A 20,551-nucleotide genomic window follows, 5' to 3' on the forward strand; every position below is an offset into this window, starting at 1 on the left:
CTCTTTCATCTTCCAGACAAGTGTCTTCTTTTAATGCAAAACGCAATAAGTGCAGACTAACATTTCAGGAATGGTTATTTTAGATGTTAACTAAGGGGGGGGGGAATGACCTATTTAATTAATGTGATGTAACATTTTTTGAATTTTGCAATTTAGTCACTCAAACAATGAAAAAAAATTCTTGTTATTAAACAAATATTATGCCTTTATTTAAAACTCTTAATAATGAATCAGGACGATAAGAACTTCCTTCTATCTCTCTGAGTTTAAAGCAATAATATCTTTAAAAACCTTGCTTTTGAAAAATTATGTCATTTTCATGCAAGCAAATTCCTAACCATAGAACTCGCTACAAAGAATTTTCCGTATATACATATAATGTAAAAATGAGCCGATTTCCGGCAAAGAAAATTCCTTGAAGACGACCCTCCTGCTAGGCTTACAGTTTTCGTGTGACCTGCAGTTAATCAAAACTCAGATCAATCAAAATTACGACAATTTAGTTAAAATTCAGTTTTGTATTAAATATTGAATCAGATTCGCATTCGTCTTTTCAGTTATTATCGAATTATTTCTTAATAATTAAAATAAAGTATGCAGAATATTTTTTTTTTTTTTCTGTTCAGGCTATGTTAAGTAAGATATAAAGCAAGGGTCGCCGAAACTTCGGTCGTGAGCTACCAATACCTCTTGGTAGTTCACGCTCTTGGTAGTTCACGTAAAAATGTTTTCTTTTTAGGCTAATATTAAAAACCAGTTTAATAAATACATGGTTATATAATAAATTCAATAATTCGAGAGACACGTGGTGAATAACGCTGTAACAATAACTTGCCATAAAATTGAAACTATTCCGTTGTATCGACAATAATACGGATTTTAATTGAAAAATGTTTCAGAGCAAATTCATCAGAAACACGAAGTTCAATCGCAGTAGAAGGTTCCATTTTCGATTTTCTAAGCATTCGTCATTATAATATAATGCAGAAATTTCTAATAAATGAGTCAAATAAACAACGTATAATCCTTCTTTATTTTATAAAGTCCGTAAAAATGTTTTATATGGGTACACCACATTATCAAATTATTTAAAATGTTAAAATATTGCGCATGCTTATACAGTCATAATCACATTAGTGCGTAATAATACGACATAAACTGCAGTCATTTCCGCTGTATATTATGTAGGATATATTTCGCGAAGTTGTAAGAAAACTAAGTAGATACGCTTGAATTCAAGAACTAGGGAGGAAGTGGGTACTATCGATGGGATATGCCCTACACTGGGACCATGGAGCTCCATGACTGGGATCTGGAGGTACTGGGAGGGGGGAGTTAGAAGTGATTTGGGCCAAGGAAGCTGGAGGCATAGAGAATCACGAGAAGGGGATTGATGGGCGATTCACAATGGCTTACTGGCGATGGGGGAAGGAATTTTGAGACGAAAAAGCATGGCGAAGGGAAATGCAAATGTGTAGGTGTAAAAACAAAGAAATAAAGGAGGCAATATTTTCTGAACAAGACCCCTGCATTTATAATTCTAGCTATCAAGCATAGTGTGACAGGCAGATTAGTGTTCTCAGATATGTCCTCCAAATTCCGAGTTGTAAACTGAGAACACAAGTAAGTTCTATGTAAATGAAACATGGGGGGGGGGGGCGTTTCTGTTTTCTCAACTTGACCATCAAAGGGCTTGTTCCCCAGAGAAAAACATACTATATTCAGTTAAAATCGGTTTCTAAGGTAGGTTTGCTATTAAAATAAAATTTTCCTGATCCAAAGTGTTTTTTGCTGAAATTATGCATGAGTTGCATAAATTAAGTGCCGGCGTTCAGTCTTTATTAAAAAAGCTGAGGAGCATTGGAGTCGGGCTTCGGCTCAATTTAAACTCTGGTTAGCTTCCGAAAGTCAAAAATAAACTACATTATTTTAATTTCGTAACTAATGGAAGCATGTTTAATGAAAAAAATTGATTGAAGTGTTAGAAATTAAATGCTTTCTTCATTGTCACTACTAATCAAGAGCCCCTTTTCCCAAATAACATCCTCTTTTTCTGAGATATCTTGAGCATTATCTTGACTTCTGTGCTCATACAGCACAAAAGTCAAGATAATGCTCAAGATATCTCAGAAAAAGAGGATGTTATTTGGGAAAAGTCATAAGTCAGTTATTTTATTGAGTTGGCTTTTAGTTGAGAGATTCCTATAAATTTCATTGTATGAAGCTAAGCGTTTAAGAAATTCCCTCTTAACTGTGTGTCATAAAGTTTCTATTAATTTCTTCCTTTCAGTGAAAAGATCTTATTTTAAATAATTCACCGCTCTACATTGAAATTATGATATTTTCATAATATGATAATTTCTGAGATTATTCAAGTTAAAGAAAAAGAAAATTAGAGGAGTTATACAATATGTGAGACCACGCAATCAAGTTTTCTTAAGTTTTAATTCCTTTTATTCCAATCAGAATTCAATGCTACAAAAACTTGACAGAATGTACTAATTATGTTTTGCTTATTTTTACGGTTTGATAGAGAAATATCTCGAGTTCGATGAAGTGTCAATTATTATATCCTGTCCCAAACGGAGAGGATAGAACCCCTGAATTCACAGATGTGTTAGCATTCAGGTAGGTCACGACACATTTATGCACAGCTATTAGCATTGTTCAAATTATCTTAGTGATAGTGAAAATAACAACGACTTTGGATGGCAGCCCAGACTTACCAGTGACAGGCTTTCTTTTACCCATCTAAATTATCCTGAAAGATTATCATGTGCATGACCAGGCAGCAAAGGAAAGCTAGAACAGAGGATTCTCCTCTTCAGCAATGAGTCCCGCTTCTGTTTTGAAAGCAGTGATGGTCGGAGATTGATTAAAAGATCACGTGGCTAGACAATACTAAACGTTATTTCGGTCTTGTTTCTCTAATAATAGGGTGGTATAGTCCATAGTGGGTGAACTTCTCTAAATCTTTGTTCTTCTAGTTCTCTAGTACACTGACAGCTCGGAATTATATTTAGTCGTACAGCCAGAGGAACGTTCTTACTACATAATGTCCCCGGAGCCATTTTTCAACAAGGCAGCACCAGATCATATGTTGCTCGTGCTATTGGGACTTGCGTGACCTTTGAAATTGACATGCTACAATGGCTTGCTACATCGTCGGAATTGTCTCTCATCGTATACGTCTGTGATATCATTGTTCGGATAATACAAAAGAAGTAAGCATAGCTAAATTTAATGCCTTATAAGCCCAAGTGTTTGCATTTTAGTAAAACATTCCTTCGCTAATCATTAATAACTTTATTGGAAGTATGACTGTAAGGTCGTATATTCCGTACCTGGAGATCACATTCTACGCTAAATAAACCTTGACGGTTTCAATATTTTGTATGCATTTTTGAAAATTTGCGTATGATTAACATATCTGTCAATTTCGTGAATTTTCAATTTCGACGACGTTTCCTTCTTAATGCTGCTATTTAAAAGTTGAAGCGTGTAAGCGTGAAATTTTATTGTAGGAATATTGCGCTAAAAGGAAATTTTCATCAGTTCTTGAACCATGCTGGATTGAAACTATGTTATAAGACTTCTGTATAAGCTACGGCTATCCGGGAGGCTAATCCTTCATTATTTAACTTGCACATAAAGAAATAAGTGTTTTTAGGGAACTCGTAAGCCACGTGAAGAGCACATGGCTTTTGAATCAGACAACTTAGAACACCTGGCAAGTCCATTTTTGTTATAAAGTCAGGTCCACTTATACGAAGCTCTGATACCGAAGTTTCAGAAACACTGAAGAGTTTTACTCTCTTGAACTTGGTAATATTTACTTATATTGATTTTATTGCTTATAACGAATGAAAAGTTTTTTTTCTCCAATAGCGGGCATTCGCCTATAACGGCATTGGCTACTACTAAGGTCAGAAGTGGTGGCCATTTTATTGTGGAGGCACCTAACAGGCGGCCACCGCTACCTCGTATGAAGGAGGTAGCGGTATGAAGGAGGTAGCGGAGGAAGGAGGTACCACCGCTACGTAGATACCTAACCACACAGCATCGTTACTGTACTCAATAGAAAGTACAAGTAGTAATACTTGCAGTATGTAATACCAACCTACTCAATTTTACCTTCAGCTTTTAAAGAAATCATTTCATAATTGTTTTCGCTTTTTGTCAATAAATGGCGTCAATGACTTTTCCCCCCTTCCTCACCTGAAACTTCCTCGAAAGTTTTGTGTACTATTATCGTTCGAGCACGTGCTTTATTTTTATTCCTACAGCTGAAATAGAACATTATTTTTAACCTTCGAAACTATAGTCCTGAATTTAGCATCTTTAGCCAGAGTCGTAATGATCTTCACAGAGTTATATATATGCATCTTCATCACAATAAAACATAAAAAAAGCTTCCCCCCCCAGCATAAGCGCTCATGATAAACATAGCCGCAAAAGCAGCATCAAAAAATGGTACTAATGTTCTTGTTGCTTCTCAGTTTTGGTGCTCTGCAAACGAATCTGACTTTGTCCATAGAAGTAATCTGTGGACGAATCTGAATTGTCCATAGAAGAATCTTTCTAATTTTTGATATTTTACATTACTTATTATGGTGCCTGGGCACTTATTATTTACACAACTTGGAAAGTTCTCAAAGTACTGTCAACTGACTTGGCGTATGATCCTTACTTTATGTTATTAAATTAAAATTATAATTTTAACTGTCTAACAGTCTGAACTATTCGAAAAAAAAAATAAACGCACCTCTCATAATTTATATCATTATTTTACTTTTTAATAATATATCTAAGTCGTAGGATTAATAATGCATTTTATTTATCAATTTATAATACTGTTAATTAACGTAATTTATTTCACTGATAGGTCTATCCTCTTTGATGCACCCGAGACAACATTCTAGGGGATGAGAAAACTAAATGATTAATGAGTTTGGACATTCCGATGAATGATTTCGAGCAAGTGCATTGCCACTGTGAGAGGGGGTTAATTTTAGTGACAGTTTTTTTGTAACATTTGCAAAATTATTTTAATTAATAAAAGATATTTTTAACGCTTTCCATTATGCATCTTGATGCAGAGTTATCCATTGGTTTTCTTTGTATCTTTATATCACTCCTGCACTGTTATTTTCAGTACAACAAGTATACCGTTTTAATTTTTGTAGCTGCTACTGCATTATGAAGAGTCAATGCAATAATTGAAAACAGTGTTCGTACATAATATATATAATTTAGGCAATATTGTATTTTAAGGTTTCAAATTCTCAGAATGTATTGTATATCTCAAGAAAATTGAAGTGAATCATAAATTCATTTTGTTCTCCAAGTCAGGAAGGCAGAGCGGCTTTCAACAGCGTGCGTTGTTTCATGTTTCGAAGTTTTCCGTTTTATTACGCGCCGCAAACATTCTATTTTGTGCAAATATTTCAGCGAAAAGAGAAGATGATCTTCGTGGGGGGTGTGTACGCCGCCACGTCGAATGAATGCCTGGGCACATGGCCAATTCTTCTGCTTGGCGCGGGGGGGGGGGTGAGTGGGGTTAAATTTGGCATCGGAAGCGAGCGGCACCTACTCACCTCGGCACCTAGAAGGTTTATCCAGCCGGTCGGTTCTTGCCAGTTACACCTGATGCATCCTCCGATGAGGTGAAAACAAACGTCGTTTCTTCGTAATGTTTCGATGCGGGGGATTTTATCCGTCTCTCATTTTTGGAGAGATGGAATTTTTTTCAAAAAGTAGATTTCTGTTTCTAGATAGTACCTTCACTTCTATGCACGTGCTAAGTTTATTTTCGGATACTCTAAACTAGGTACAGGTGAGCCTCAAACATTTTTTTAAAGTTTCAGTTAATTAAGTTTAAAGTTTATTTAACTCCCGAAGTTGTTCTGCTGCCGAAAAGTAATTAATTTGACTTTCATTTAGAATTTAGACATATTTTTAAGGAGGTAACGTTTTAGAGAAGCATATAAAATACATTTCGTGAGTTATTCAATTTTCGAGATTCAGAACTGTTGCAAAAATGGTTATTCAAATGCTATTTTTCATTTTTTTAAGTAGTAATTCATTTGCTTTACTTGAAATAAATTTGTATAGTTTGAAGTCATTTATTAAACTGTGTTATACAATAATAATATTCCTAAAAATAATGCATTAATTAATACAATAATTACATAATTCATGTATGTGCAATTAATTTGTCTAATTGAATTATTAAAATTTTTTAAGTCTTAAATTTTGCGTAATGTATAAGTTATGCATTAATTGAAATTATATGAGTTGTAAAACAATTCGTTTCAACGAAATGTAACATATTTACTATTTTTTTGTTAGGGAACTTTCTAAGGCAAGTTGATTTATTTTAAATTTCTTGGAATGGAAATCATAGAAATCAAAAAACTAATGGCAGAAAACTAAAATGGCAACGTATAGATTAGGCTTATACATATGGATTCCAAAAGGGTTTATTATTCAAGAATAGAATTTGAAAAATGCCAAAAAAAAACTGTATACAATTTTTCTGCTTAATAATAGTGGCATTTTCTCCTTTAACTAGTTGATAATAGAATAGACGAAAATTTTTTAAGTGTTCTAATTATAACTCAGATCAGAGAGGCTTAATTTAATTTTTAAATCATCTCGTTCAAAAATATTCAACCAGTTTCTTGTTTTCAGTTCTAGTTTTTAATTTGTGATTTTTTTATTGTGTTATTGTGCTTTGTTTTCTCACTGCATACATATTTTAAAAAATATTTTTGATTTTCAAAATAGATTATATAATTTTAGTACATTTTCTCCCTAATATTTTTGCTTTTGTTTTACATGATTTCTTTTCTTATATTTGATGCAACTTTATGCCATTAAGCAAATTAATTACCAGTTTTATTAAAAGATTTTATTTCTTAATTAATGGGATCATTATTATGCTGATCAATTGCCGGTTGTCGGCCCCTTGATCATCAGTGACCCCCCTTTAAATTTTCATCGATTCCCAGAAGGTCTACACGGACCCCGTTGGGAATTCCTGGTTTAGAATTAAGCCCATAATTTTCGCTTTTATTATTATCTTATGTCTAATTTGAAGAATATGAGACTTATGGAAGTTGAAATTTTTATAATGGTAATCAAAAATAAAAATTTGATTATCGGCCAACACTTTTATTTAAGAATTAGCAGACCAGAATTCAATAGTTTTAACTACTGGATAACCGTCAGTGTTTTAACTACTGGAGTCTGCTAATTCGTAAATATGATTATTAAGTACTTACAAATTCTTGGAAAAAAGATAATTCTCTTGGAAAAACGTATGCTTATATAAGTTGAAAATGTAAAAATTAATTTTTTTACATAATTATTTAAAAAATGATCTTGATTGACAATATTTTGTCAAAAAAGTTAACATCAACGGGAAAGTTAATTAAAGCTTAAAGTTAATTAACAAACTGCGCTTTGATTTATTCAAATTTTGCTTAAATCTACGAAGAACTGAAGTAAAAATTATTTTCGCCTTATTGATGTTTCTTATTAATTTCTATAAAAATTCTTATTAATTTCTTCGTCAATTTTTGCTCTGATAACAGCAGCAATAAGCCTGGGAAGAGACTAAATGAGATTTTGAAATCGAAATGATGGTATTATTGCTTAGTAATCCTAATGAATTACTAAGCAATAATACCATCAGAATGGCTAGAATGGCTAAATGTAAAAAGTTGTTGTTGATAAAGTTAACATCATCTTACACACATATGATGTTAATCACACTTACATATCAGACACAATTTAATCAGTTTATACAGAATTACGGCTCAAAACACTCTAATAAACTCAGAATGATTATTGTTCAGCATTTGAGTATAGAACAACATTTAACGCGGTTTTAAATAATCCAGGTTCTGAACATTCACGTTTCCAAAAGTATGAACTACTCTAATAAGCTTTTACTCTAGGCCTAATAATTGTGAAAGCGTTTTTACTGTAGTGAAATCCTTTTAAATATAATTATATTAATTCATCATATTGATACATATTGATAACTATATTTAGTTTGGGATTTACGTGACTTTCACGCAAAGGTTTAGTAAATCTGTATGTTGTACATTTTACACTTATTTGATGTGTATGTGGGTTATTTTCATTCAAGTTATTGCATTATAAATGTACAGACAACTTATCATAAAAGCATTTATTAGTGGTTGAAAAAAGTTGTATTGACTGAGAACTGTATCGAAATATCCGGAAATACGGAACAACGATTTATAGTTCTTGTAATTAGCATAATATTAATAAAATATTTATTATTGAATGTACCATCATATGCTTTGCTAGGCTAATCATGTTTGCTTCTATTATGATATGAAAAGCCCTTTTCTTAAAATTTCCTCCTAAGCAACAGGCTGTTGCTTTAATTTTATTTAGCAATTATATCGTATTTGATATTTTATAGCTACAATATCTGGGCATAAACTAAAACCCATTGGAGAAAGGAAAGAAATTTAATATGAAATGCATAAGACGATTTGCAACCTTGAACATATGCATATTTTAAATAATAGGAGTGTTTGAGACGCTATATATTTGACCGCATTTAAAATATCAAACTATCTCCTTTAAAAAAGCAAAACAATTTTTAGCCCAAAGGAGAGTTAGCCCTGAAGGGCTATTAGTCTCGAAATGGCATTTTGCTCTAAATCATTAAAAAGCGTTGAATCACTTTTCAAATTGTTGCCATAAAATATGATCGTCCTGTAATATATTTAAAGAAATTAAATAATGAAGAATCTGTGTGAATGTATGTATGTAAAATTTTGGCCGGCAGGCACGCGAATTACCAAGCTTGATGATATAACTATATCAGATCAGGGGATGGTCGTGGCAGAGTGGAAGACAGCAGAAATGATGACACAGAAGGATTTCACTTTTTAAGACTCTATATCTTTATTTCAATTGTCCCTGTAGACCATTTTTAATGAAATTCTCCAAATTACATATTCAACAGTGATTTAAACGAAGTACGATTAAATTTAGTCTTTCTGCGTCATAACTATTCTAACAAAGGAAAGATGGGTTAAGGAGCAGCGAAGTGTTGTAGCGCAAGAGGAGAGAAACAATCTGACATGGCGCGAATTTTTCATTTATAGGAGCGGTTACGTAACATGCTCGAATGTTCTCGAAAATACTGGTCTAGGGAGAAGATCCTGAAATTGCGGAAAGTTAATTAGAGGTTGCCTGTTCGTGTAGAGCAAAGCCATCGTATTTTTTATATTTTACATGTATATTTCTCGCATTGTGAAAAAACAACGCTACATAGAGCCATCAAATTACGAACAACGTAATCCTTCACCCGAATATGGGCATCTGCAAGCTCGAATTTTGAACTTGTTTTATTATTTATTTCACATTTTGTAAATCGTTAACGAATTTTTGATTAAGAAATTCAACGATTTCAAAGCGAGCAGAATCAACACACTGTACGAAATAAAATATTTTTATCTTCAGCGCGTGAGATTATTTATGGGAAATTCTAAAGATGTGTTGTTTTTAAATATTTTTAGCCCAAAGGGGCGTTAGCCCAAATGCTCTCGAAACGTGTATGTGTGCGTAAATGAAAAAACGCCCCCCCCTTAAGCGTAATATAATATCTGAAAGCTTTCAAATTTTTGGTTTCGTTTTACTTTTTTTATTTTATAGTGTATTCGTTTTTTCTGTGAGAACCAATTTTGAAAAAATCAGTTCTACTTTCACAGAAGCCTTCCAGAATTAGTTGGATATGCTGACAACTGCACTACATGAGAAAATCAGTTCTGCTTTCACAGAAGCGTTCCAGAATTAGTTGGATATGCTGACAATTGCACTACAAGGGTACCCGTAAGATATGTATGCCTTTAAATCCTAACAATCTTCCTTACTTAAAGGGCGGCTGTGGAAAGGAGGTGAGAGTCAGACTATCTATCTAAGGTTATGATAGTTTATCAGGACCTAATGTTCTGTGCATACTTTTGGCAAACATAATGGTGTTAGTATCAATGTCCTGACTCGAACAGTGAGCTGAATGCAGCTATGTTCTTAAGAGTTCTAGAAGAATTACAACGTAAGAAGGGTGTAAAAGACCCTTTTATTGAAATTACTATTTACAGCAACTCCCAACTCGGGAATGATAACAGAAGAAATAATAATCGCGCTTGGGTCTTGAACAATCAAGCAATTTTAAAAGTAAAACATCAGTAGACATTTAAATAGTTGGTGTCACAGAGCTTAAACGCGAGATTGGCATATTTATGGTGCGTAGCAAGCCTTTGCTAAGTACTAAGGCACTTAAATCACTTCCATCAGTATTTGAGGAATAGCACTAAGGCGTAAGAATTTAAATACTAAACTATTCTGGAGAACGTCTACCGAGCCGACGTGGTCTGAGACTAAAAGCTCTCTAACACTTGAGAAGTTTCTCTATAACCTTAAATACAAAACTTGGCTCCAACACAAAATTAGCATAAAGCTGAACCGTGCGCTTATTCTGAAGGGAAGTTGAAATAAGAGTTCACAGGAAAGGGTAACTTAAAATAAAAAGAAACTTGGTTAGTTTAACTTAAAACTTTACATACTTCCCCCCAGAATTGGCAAAAGGTGAACTACACTGGTCCAAATGGACCTGATTGAAACTTTGCAATTCTAAAAAAAAAAAAAAAACTAACTTAACTTCTCCTAACCTAGGCCAATCTATTATATAAAAATAGAATTTTCTACAATTTACAGACGAATGAAATTGACTTTACATACAACTTCATCTGTTTTTCGTTTATGTCTTTCTCACACTCCTTCCAGCAACATCTGGAAGGAAAATACTTTAGTAAAACATAATAACAATAAGAGCTACGTAACGAAGACTTGTTTTACTCCCGTGTAACCTCACACACATAATCACTCAAGCAAAAAAATTTAATTTTTTTTCAAAGTTCTTTTCTTAACATCGCATTCTACTAGGAGAATAGTCTAGACTAAGTTGTGGTTTACTTCTACAGACTTTTAATAAAAAAAAAATTTCAAGTCTTTCGACAAAGCATTATAAAAACATTTAGCTAACATATTCACAGCAATTCATTGCAAAACTAATATCTTCGCAATACTTCACAGTATATCTTAGAAATATTAAGTAATTTTAAATCAAATTAACTTTCAAGATAAGTAATCGTTTATCGCCCACTTGGCGTAAAAGCCAACCTCGCTTGAGGTAAAAAAAATTCTGAAACTTGCAGTAATATCTGGAAATTAATTAAACGTTAGAATGAGAAATGTTACTTTTCTGTTGTTGTAGTCATCCATTCGCTTCTTTACCCAGTTGTTGAAGGTTGCGAAGAGCTCCGTTTGATTTAACTTCCTTCTTGACCTGGGGCAGCCACCATTGGTCTCCATCGCACGCTTTCGTTTCAGACAGCTAGGCTCCAGTCTGGGACATTTACTCCCGCCTCTCGGCTGCTCTGCTGGGCGTTTAGTCGATGACCTCCCTGGGCCCCTCGGTGGATTTCTCCTTTGCTCCTGGAACCTTGTTCGTCGTTGCTCCAGCCTCCTGCTGTATTGAGGAACTGTATTATAAGGCTGCAACCGGGCTGCTTGGTTTTCAGGGTCCTTTCTGACTTTTCCGCTCCCCTCTTTACTGCCTTGGCTTGGCCTTTTCCATTCTTCTTTGGTCTTTTATTTTTTATCCAAGTTCTATTCCCTTCGTTCTTCCTCTTTCTTCCTTGGTCCACTTTCGTCCTCTTATCTCTTCTATTTTGTTGATAAGGGGCTTTTTGTTTCTGACCCTTCGTTGCAATTGTTGCCGGTTCTGGTTGTTGCCGCTGAGGTAAGTCCTCCGTGGAAGTCGGTCTCCTCGGCTCCTGCAAAAATTACTCAAAGATTTTCATTCTATTACGATTATAATATGGCTTCAGTTGGTCCACATTGGCAGTAATTTTCTCGCCGTTATTGGCTCTTAACCCTACCACTGCTTGGGTAATTTTCTCGATAATGAAAGGACCTTCAAAACGCCGAAAATATTTCCCCACTTTTTCCTCTGAGGTATTTGATAAGGGCATGTTTAATCTTCAAGACTTCATCTCCGACTTAATAATTCACCTCTCTTCTCTTTTGATCATAATAGTATTTCTGCTTTCTTTGGGCTATTTCAGAATTCCCTTTTGCTTCATTTATCAACTTTTGAATATCGGTCATTTTAAACTCTTGTGCCCTTTCCTGTACAAAGAAGAGTTTATCTAAGGGTGTCACAATCTTTCTTCCAAGAAATAGTTCAGAAGGTGTTTTCAACGTTGTATCGTGTTTAGCCGTTCTTATGGCATATGCAGACTCATTTATATGGTTATCCCAGGTAGCGTGATAATTTTTGATATAGCTTCGAATAATTTTAACTACGTTTCGGTTAACCCGTTCCGCTATGTTTGACTGCGGACGATACGGGACCATTTTTAAATGGCATATGCCCAGTTTTACACACATTTCCTCAAAAATATTACTAACAAATTGGGGACCATTATCGGAAATAACTTTTAGCGGCGCCCCGTACTTTAAAATAAACTTATTTAAAATTGAATCCACTACGATTTTAGCAGAGGCACGTTTTAACGGAATCAGTTCCAACCACTTGCTGAAATGGTCCACTATAACTAAAAGATATCGGTTTTTGTTAAATTTACTTGTGGGGTAAGGTCCAAGCAAAATCGATCCCTATTATTTCATTTGGGAATTCTGATTTAACACTATTCAGGAACCCGGCCGGGTTAAATTGGCATGTTGGGCAAGACTTGACATACGCCCTAGTAAAATTTTGCAATTTGGAAAAAAAAAAAAAAAAAAAAAAAAAAAAAACTGCCTTGCGAACTCTTTAGACAGGTGACAGGTGACAGCAGGGCCGGACACTCGGACGGTTTACAATGACTACTCGGGTGCTGTCTGGAACCTGCAACTATCTGTAGCTGAAACTTTAAATAGACATAAATATAGTAGTTTACAAATAGACCTGATCGTGTAATTGCACAATGCGTCAATGCACATAATGCAACACACTAAGATACTGTAAACTCAAAGATAGACACAATACACCAATACACATAATTGTGACACACTAATACGCTATACACCAGTATTCTATACACTAATATACTATACAATAATTCACTAATATACTATACACTAAAAGATAGACACAATACACCAGTGCGCATAAATGCGACACACTAGTATACATTGACACTAATACATAAGTACCATGTACACAAAAATACACATAGGTAAGATAATACAATTATTCTATTACACTACTGTAACATACACGTGGATACAATACACTGAGATAGGTAGAAACTTACGCTAAGTTACAATATATAAAAAAGTTAAGTATTGATACACATAGATACTGCGTAAATTCTATATATTTTAAAATACACTTTTGTGTAAATATTAATAATACACAGTACTACTACAGGTGTTACTCTGTATGTTCTTAGATCTTGAAACATGACAACATGATGCTAGAATATATTTATAGACACAATAAACCAATGACACGATGCGTCAATATACATAAATGTTTCACACTAATATACTATACACTAAAAGATAGATACAATACACCAATGCGCATAGATGCGACACACTAATATACTATACACGTATATACTAAACACTAATACACGATACACTAAAATATAGGCACAATACACCAATGCACATTAATGCGACACACTAATATACTTTACACTGATATACATTGACACTGATACGTAAGTACCATGTACACAAAAATACACGTGAATTAGATTATACAACTATTCAATTATACTACTGTAACATACACGTGGATACAATACACTGATAATACGTGAATAAAGTACACGTAAATAAGATTAAACAATTATACTATACTACTCTTACATACACGTGAATGCAATACACTGAAATATGCAGGCATATACGCATATGAGAACACTAAATATTACGTGGATTCGACATATTATGAAGTGCACATTAATGTGAATATTTAATACATGCCTACTACAGGGGCTGAGCCTCTTAAAAACTTGACAACATGATATTAGAAATTTACACTTTGGCTGGTAGAGATGTACATAAGAAACAGGCGGACATAAACTGTAAGAGAATTCTAGACTGCACTATACACTTGTCTATGCATTATTCTCTTGGTGCATGTACGATGGGTACAGTGCATGCTGAGGTACGTTGTTAATGCGTCTGTGGCACGCTGAGCATACATGCTAGCGAGGTACTCACTTTGCCACGTATGTTACAGAAACTGGCATGTGCGGCACCTATGCAGGGCTGCAGAGCTCCTGCCCCAGTACTTCTAAGTGATCCATGATCTTTTTGATCTTTTTGAACTCTTTGGACAGTCTTTCGCTGGCCCAAATGGCCGGAAATAGGTGAATCATGCAATTCTTCCAAGCTACTAAATCTTAGGCTTGCTGGAATAACCAGCCTAAACTCGTGATTCTCGTTAGTAGTTTTTGTATAGGAAAGAAGTACATCAATTATTTCATAATTTGCCGCCCTAATTTCTTATGGGCACAATATCTTGATGGCTGAAATTTTCAGGGTCAGCTAAATAATTATATATATTTTTGAACTCGGGATCTTTTCCCAGTTCGGCTATTACTGTTTCACGAGATTCTAAAACTTTTGATGTAAGCACGGCTATTCTGTCTCTCCGTTTTCATCCAAATTGATTCTACTTAAAGCATCTGCCACAACATTCTCCTTTCCCGGAGTGTGTTTAATTACTAGATTATACTCTTGTATCTTAAGTGCCCACCTTATTAATCTCGGCGATAAATTTTTTCCAGAATAGAGTCTGGTGACCGCAGCGTGGTCGGTATACACAGTTACTGGAGAACCTCCAAAGTAAACGCGGAATTTGTGCACCGCTAATAAAACTGCCAGAGTTTCTCTTTCCGTGGCCGAATAGTTTCTCTGGGTTTCATTTAAAGTTCGACTGAAAAACGCCACGGGCTGCCCATTTTGGGAAAGAACCGCACCAACCGCAAAATCTGAAGCGTCCGCTGAAATTTCTAGTCCTTTATCCCCTTCCGGGAATTTTAAAACGGGGGCTTGTGTTAGGGCGTCTTTTAATTTTTTAAATGCTGAGTTGGCTTCTGCTGACCACGAAAACCTAGCTTTCTTCCTCTTTAATTTAAGCAGTGGCTCAGCTATTTTAGCAAAATCTTTTATGGAGGATCTATAGTATGAACACATACCAAGAAACGATGATAACCTTTTAGCTGTGTTAGGAGTAGGATAATTTTGGATAGCTATAATCTCGGACTTATCGGTTTCAATGCCATCCTGAGAGATTTTAAATCCTAAGTAACGTAGTTCTTTTGCGGCAATTTTACATTTACATGCATTTACTTTTAAACCGGCTTCGTTTAGTAATAAAAATACTTGTTTTAAATCTTTTAGATGTTGTTCCAAACTATTACTTGTAATTATAATATCGTCCAAATAAATGAACGTACTCTTACCAAGGACCGGTCTTAAGACAATGTCCATACATCTCTGGAAGGTTGCCGGTGCGCCGGATAAACCGAAAGGCATCCTAAGAAATGCGTATGTACCAGACTTTGTTATGAAGGCGGTCTTGGGGACATCTTCAGGGTTTACCCCAATCTGAAAATACCCACTCGTAAGATCTAATGTGAACATGTACTTCGTGGAGGTAATATTGCGGATTACCTCTTCGATAATAGGTAAAGGATATACGGGATATTTTGTGACGGAATTTAACTTTCGATAGTCTACAGCGAAACGCCGCCGCTTCGGGTGCGTAATCGGGAACTCGTTGTTTTTCTTGCATAACACTACTGGGCTAGCATAACTGCTAGAAATAGGAGTAATGATTCTATTCTTCAACATGTCCTTAATATGAATCTCAATTATTTCTTCCTTAACCTTATCGTATCTATACGGCTTCTGCCTTACTGGTTGGGCATTCCCAGTCTGGATTTCATGACTAGTGACCTGTGTGAAACCAGGTACATCACTGAATAAATTTGAGAATTCACTTACCAAAGCCTGCAGTTTTTCTTTCTCTTCTGCCGGCAAATGCTGTAGATCAAGCTCCGGGGGCCCATCGTCCTTCTTGTTAACTGGTTGCATCGTGACTGTTAGCTTGGCTCCCTGAAAGTCGATTGCGGCTTCTGCCAATCTGAAAAAGTCCACACCAAGGATAACACATGTTTGAAGGTTTTTTTTACGATATAAAATAAAATTTTTACCTGCTCGTCGTTGATACGCACAAAAAGTGAGACTTTACCTAGACATTTACACTTTTCTCCTTGGGCCGCTGTAACATTAATGTCTTTTGCGCTAAAAATTCTAAAACGACGGAAGTGTTTCTTGAAAAAATTCTCAGAAATGCAGCTATTTTGCGCACCTGTATCCAAAAGGGCTGTCGTCGGTATATGATTTATTAAAACTTCAATCTTCAGTAAAGTTAAATTTTTAACTACTACAGTGTTTAAATTAATCGCGGAAGGATTTTTCAGGACTTCGGATTTTTCACCTTCCTTAAAGAAATCCCCCTTAGTTTAAATCATACTTAGCTGAATCTTTCTTGATTTGCCCAGTTTCGGAGTTTTTCCCTGCTTTACGATGAAAATTTCGCCGTTCGCCGGTCGTCTTGGGGGATCCATCTTTCTTTTGCCATTGCTTCGGCGTGTTCCCGTAGTTCTGTTGTTGATTCTGCCGAGGTCTTGGCGTATTCCACTCACTTCTTCGCTCAAATTGGCGACGCCTTTCGTTGTCTGCAGTTCTTCGACTTTCCAACTGCACGGCGAGTTCGAATAATTTATCCAAAGTCATTGGGTTCCTGATTTCGATGAAATCTTGAACTTGGGGCAATAGTCTAGGGATTATCACTTGAATGATTTCAGGATCCGGGCGACTTCCATACAAATGCTTAAAAACTTGAATCTTTCTTAAAATAAAATTTGACAAATCTTCGATTTTTTCTTGATATCTGCTAAAAAGTTCCGTCTCTAGTCTGGCTCTATCTCGTACGACCGGAAATGCTCTCACCAAAGAGCTTTTAAAATTTTCATACGTGTACGTGGGGCTTCCTGGTTCACCCAAAAGATTCTTTCCAATATATTCAAACCAATTTAGCGCTTGACCCTTCAAAGCGCTGGTAGCAAGCGTGACTTTCTGAAACTCGTGGACTGGATATAACATGAAATGTGCATCTAGGTTTTCCAGGAAATTACTTACGGTTGTCCTGCCGTAGAAAATTGCCGTTAGTTTCATGGATGCCCGCATAGTTTGCACAATGTAGCCAAAACCTTCTAGGGAAGAGGGTGGTAATTCCGAGTTCTGTACAGGTACTGCTGGTACCTCAGGTTCATCTTCTTGCCTTTCAGGCCATCCTCTTATTTTTCCTCGGGCGCCAGTATCAGGACTTAATGTTCTGTGCATACTTTTGGCAAACATAATGGTGTTAGTATCAATGTCCTGACTCGAACAGTGAGCTGAATGCAGCTATGTTCTTAAGAGTGCTAGAAGAATTACAACGTAAGAAGGGTGTAAAAGACCCTTTTATTGAAATCACTATTTACAGCAACTCCCAACTCGGGAGTGATAACAGAAGAAATAATAATCGCGCTTGGGTCGAACAATCAAGCAATTTTTAAAAGTAAAACTTCAGTAGACATTTAAATAGTTGGTGTCACAGAGCTTAAACGCGAGATTGGCCTATTTATGGTGCGTAGCAAGCCGTTGCTAAGTACTAACACACTTAAATCACTTCCATCAGTATTTGAGGAATAGCACTAAGGCGTAAGAATTTAAATACAAACTATTCTGGCGAACGTCCACCGAGCCGACGTGGTCTGAGACTGAAAGCTCTCTCACACTTGAGAACTTTGGAACTTTGCGGTTATACTGGCTTTCAGCAGGAAATTAAAGTCCTTTTCTTGCCAGTTCCTGATGTGATCCCATGTGGGGCCTGACAGAGTAGAAACCTGAAAGAAATTTTCTCTCGTGGAGGTAGAAGTGTGCTGGAGAGAGAAAAAGAGAAAAAGAAGCACTTTGCTCCTGTACTGCTACATCTTGGATGGAATCCGCCTAGCAGGGGCCGGAGAAAGAAACTTCGGATGACCTGTGTAAGATAGCCCGAATACTAACTGTTCATTCGTCGGAGCCAGTCACGTGGGAGGTCACCCTCCCAGAAACTGACCCCGATCGATGCTGCTTGAAAACCAGAAAACTGGAACTTAAAATTCTGAACTCAAGAGGTGGGCGGCAAATGGGCGGAGGTTTTTGTCTTCAGCCAGGATTTCGTAGATAAGAATGTCCGTGAAATTAGCGGGATTCACATTGATAATATTATTAAAAAAGTTGTTGTTTATTCTGCTGAGGTAGTCCTGAATAGTATCTATTTTCAAGTCGGAGTGGAGAGTCCTATTCCGAACATAGTAAGGAGCTTTTGTGATGATTCTTAGCACTTTATTTTGAAGCACTTGGAGTTTGCTAATTTCGTTTGCTTTGTAGTTTGCCCAGGCTGGGGAAGCATACGTGAGAATGGGTCGGATTACAGTTTCATAAATCCTCTTTTTCAGTCTGAGGGTGAGGTTTTCATTCTTTAGGAGAGGAAAAAGCCTGAAAATGATCCCGTGTGCTTTTCCGCTTACTCTAAGCATATGATCCTTCCAATTGTAGTTCTTGTTAAGGGTAACTCCCAGGTAATTAGCTTTATCAACTGTAGGGATGATTTTGCCAAAAAGTTTAACCTCAGTTCTGACCCTTTTCCTCTGTCTGCGATTTCGAATGAGTAGAATCTTGGACTTTTCTGGCTGAATGCACGTTTTCCAGCGACTGCACCACCCCTCAATAGCAGGGATTTTGGCCTGAATTCTTGACAAGGCATACTCTGGGTTTAGAGACTTGGTGGCTATCGCTGTATCATCAGCGTAGCTGGCTGCGAGAACATTTGTATCCTCGGAAAAGCAAGGGAAATCGTTGGTATAGATGATGTAAAAAAGCGGGCCTAAAATTGACCCTTGAGGAATACCTGCGTAAATATTTTTGACACATGAAGTTGCATTTCCAACTCCAACGGTGTAAGTTCTATTTTCAAGGAAAGACTTGATAGTGAGTGTCAGATTTCTGGGGAAACCGAGATGAATTAGCTTATAGATTAGCCCTGGATGCCAGACGCGGTCAAAAGCCTTTGCCACGTCTAGCATCAGGATAGAAACACTCATTCTGTTGTGCATAGCCGCGCCGATGAACTCCGTGAGCCTGACTAACTGCGTTGTGGTCGAAAGTCCTTTCCGGAAACCGTGCTGGTGATCAACGAGAAAGTCCAAGTTTCCTTGCATTCTGAGATAAATAATAGGTTCCAGGATCTTGCTTATGGAGGACAGCAGGCTGATGGGTCTAAAGTTTGCCGGGTAATCCTGTGTTTTCCCTGGCTTAGGAATCATTAGGATGCTTGCTTGCTTCCAGAAAAGTGGGAAATAATTTTGATACAAACATGCATTGAGAATGCCTGTTAATTTGCATACGGTCTTAGTTTGATAGAAGGTTCCGTAGAAGGGGAGTGCAGCCATTGATCGTTAAGGTAATGAACTTGAATGTCCGAACTATGATCTGAGGGGAAGGAATTTGGAATGAACTGTTTAGAAAGGTGTTCCGCAAAAAGTTCCGCTTTGTCTTGATCGGAGTAAGCAAATCCGTTATCGCATTTAAGCGGTTTTCTGGCAGAGCAGGGGCGTTTTAGTGTCCTTGTATGACGCCAGATGGCGCCAGGTTCGTCGTTGATCTTTTCCATCTTATCCTGCCATAAGCTAGAACGATGGTCCTGAATCTTTTGCTTGATCTTCCTATTAAGCCTGTTAATTTGAGTTTTGATAGCAGGATCCCAGGTGAGATTAAATTCCTTTCGGAGATGATTTCGAAAGCAGATTATTTCACGAATATTGGCAGGAAGCGTGTGCTCATGTCTGACACGGTCAACCTCAGTCGTAGCTAGGGACTTAGCAGAATGCAGGTACGAAGTAAAGTCTGTTATAGCACGTTCAATATCCGTAGTGCTTTGTAACGAGTCACAATTAAAATCAGTGGTCATCAAAGTATTATGATAAAGATTCCAATCAGTATGCTTAATTGGCGGTAGGTTCTTAGCATTTTCCACTCCAAGGTAAGCAAGTACAGGTACATGATCAGAAGACATGTCACATGTTACCGTAATAGCAATAGGAATATTGAACGTCGTAATAAAAATATCCAGAATGTCAGGCTGATGGTTGAGTATATTTGGCCTATAGGTAGGCTCATCCGGCACATGCAGAAAGACAGGGTAATTACACACAAAATCATGCACTATGTGTCCATTATAATTCGAGTTGCGGCATCCCCAGTCGAGATGCTTGGCGTTTAAATCGCCACCTAGAAAGGTGGGGAAGTCTGAGTTAATAAGTCTATCCAGAATTTCAGCACGGAGCTTGTTCCCAGGGCGGTTATACATCGCACAGAA

The 20,551-nt window shown here is 36.4% G+C and overlaps 1 protein-coding gene across 3 annotated transcripts in view; it reads left to right on the top strand.

Annotated features, from left to right (window-relative positions):
- Positions 1-5,617: 5,617 nt before the first annotated feature.
- LOC118187484 (sodium channel protein 1 brain-like) overlaps positions 5,618-20,551 on the top strand; it is a 155,893-nt gene continuing 140,959 nt past the window's right edge. For 2 of the 3 annotated variants that reach the window (XM_035357722.2, XM_085820224.1), the window contains exon 1: positions 5,618-5,836. The gene's annotated coding sequence lies outside the window, so the exon portion shown is untranslated. The remainder of the gene's footprint in view (positions 5,837-20,551) is intronic. The other variant, XM_085820223.1, reaches the window with a different exon arrangement.

The sequence above is a fragment of the Stegodyphus dumicola genome, chromosome 7 (genome assembly GCF_044657685.1).
Source record: "Stegodyphus dumicola isolate Sdum_Otavi_A_Nest chromosome 7, ASM4465768v1".
In the NCBI taxonomy this organism is placed as follows: Eukaryota; Metazoa; Arthropoda; class Arachnida; order Araneae; family Eresidae; genus Stegodyphus; species Stegodyphus dumicola.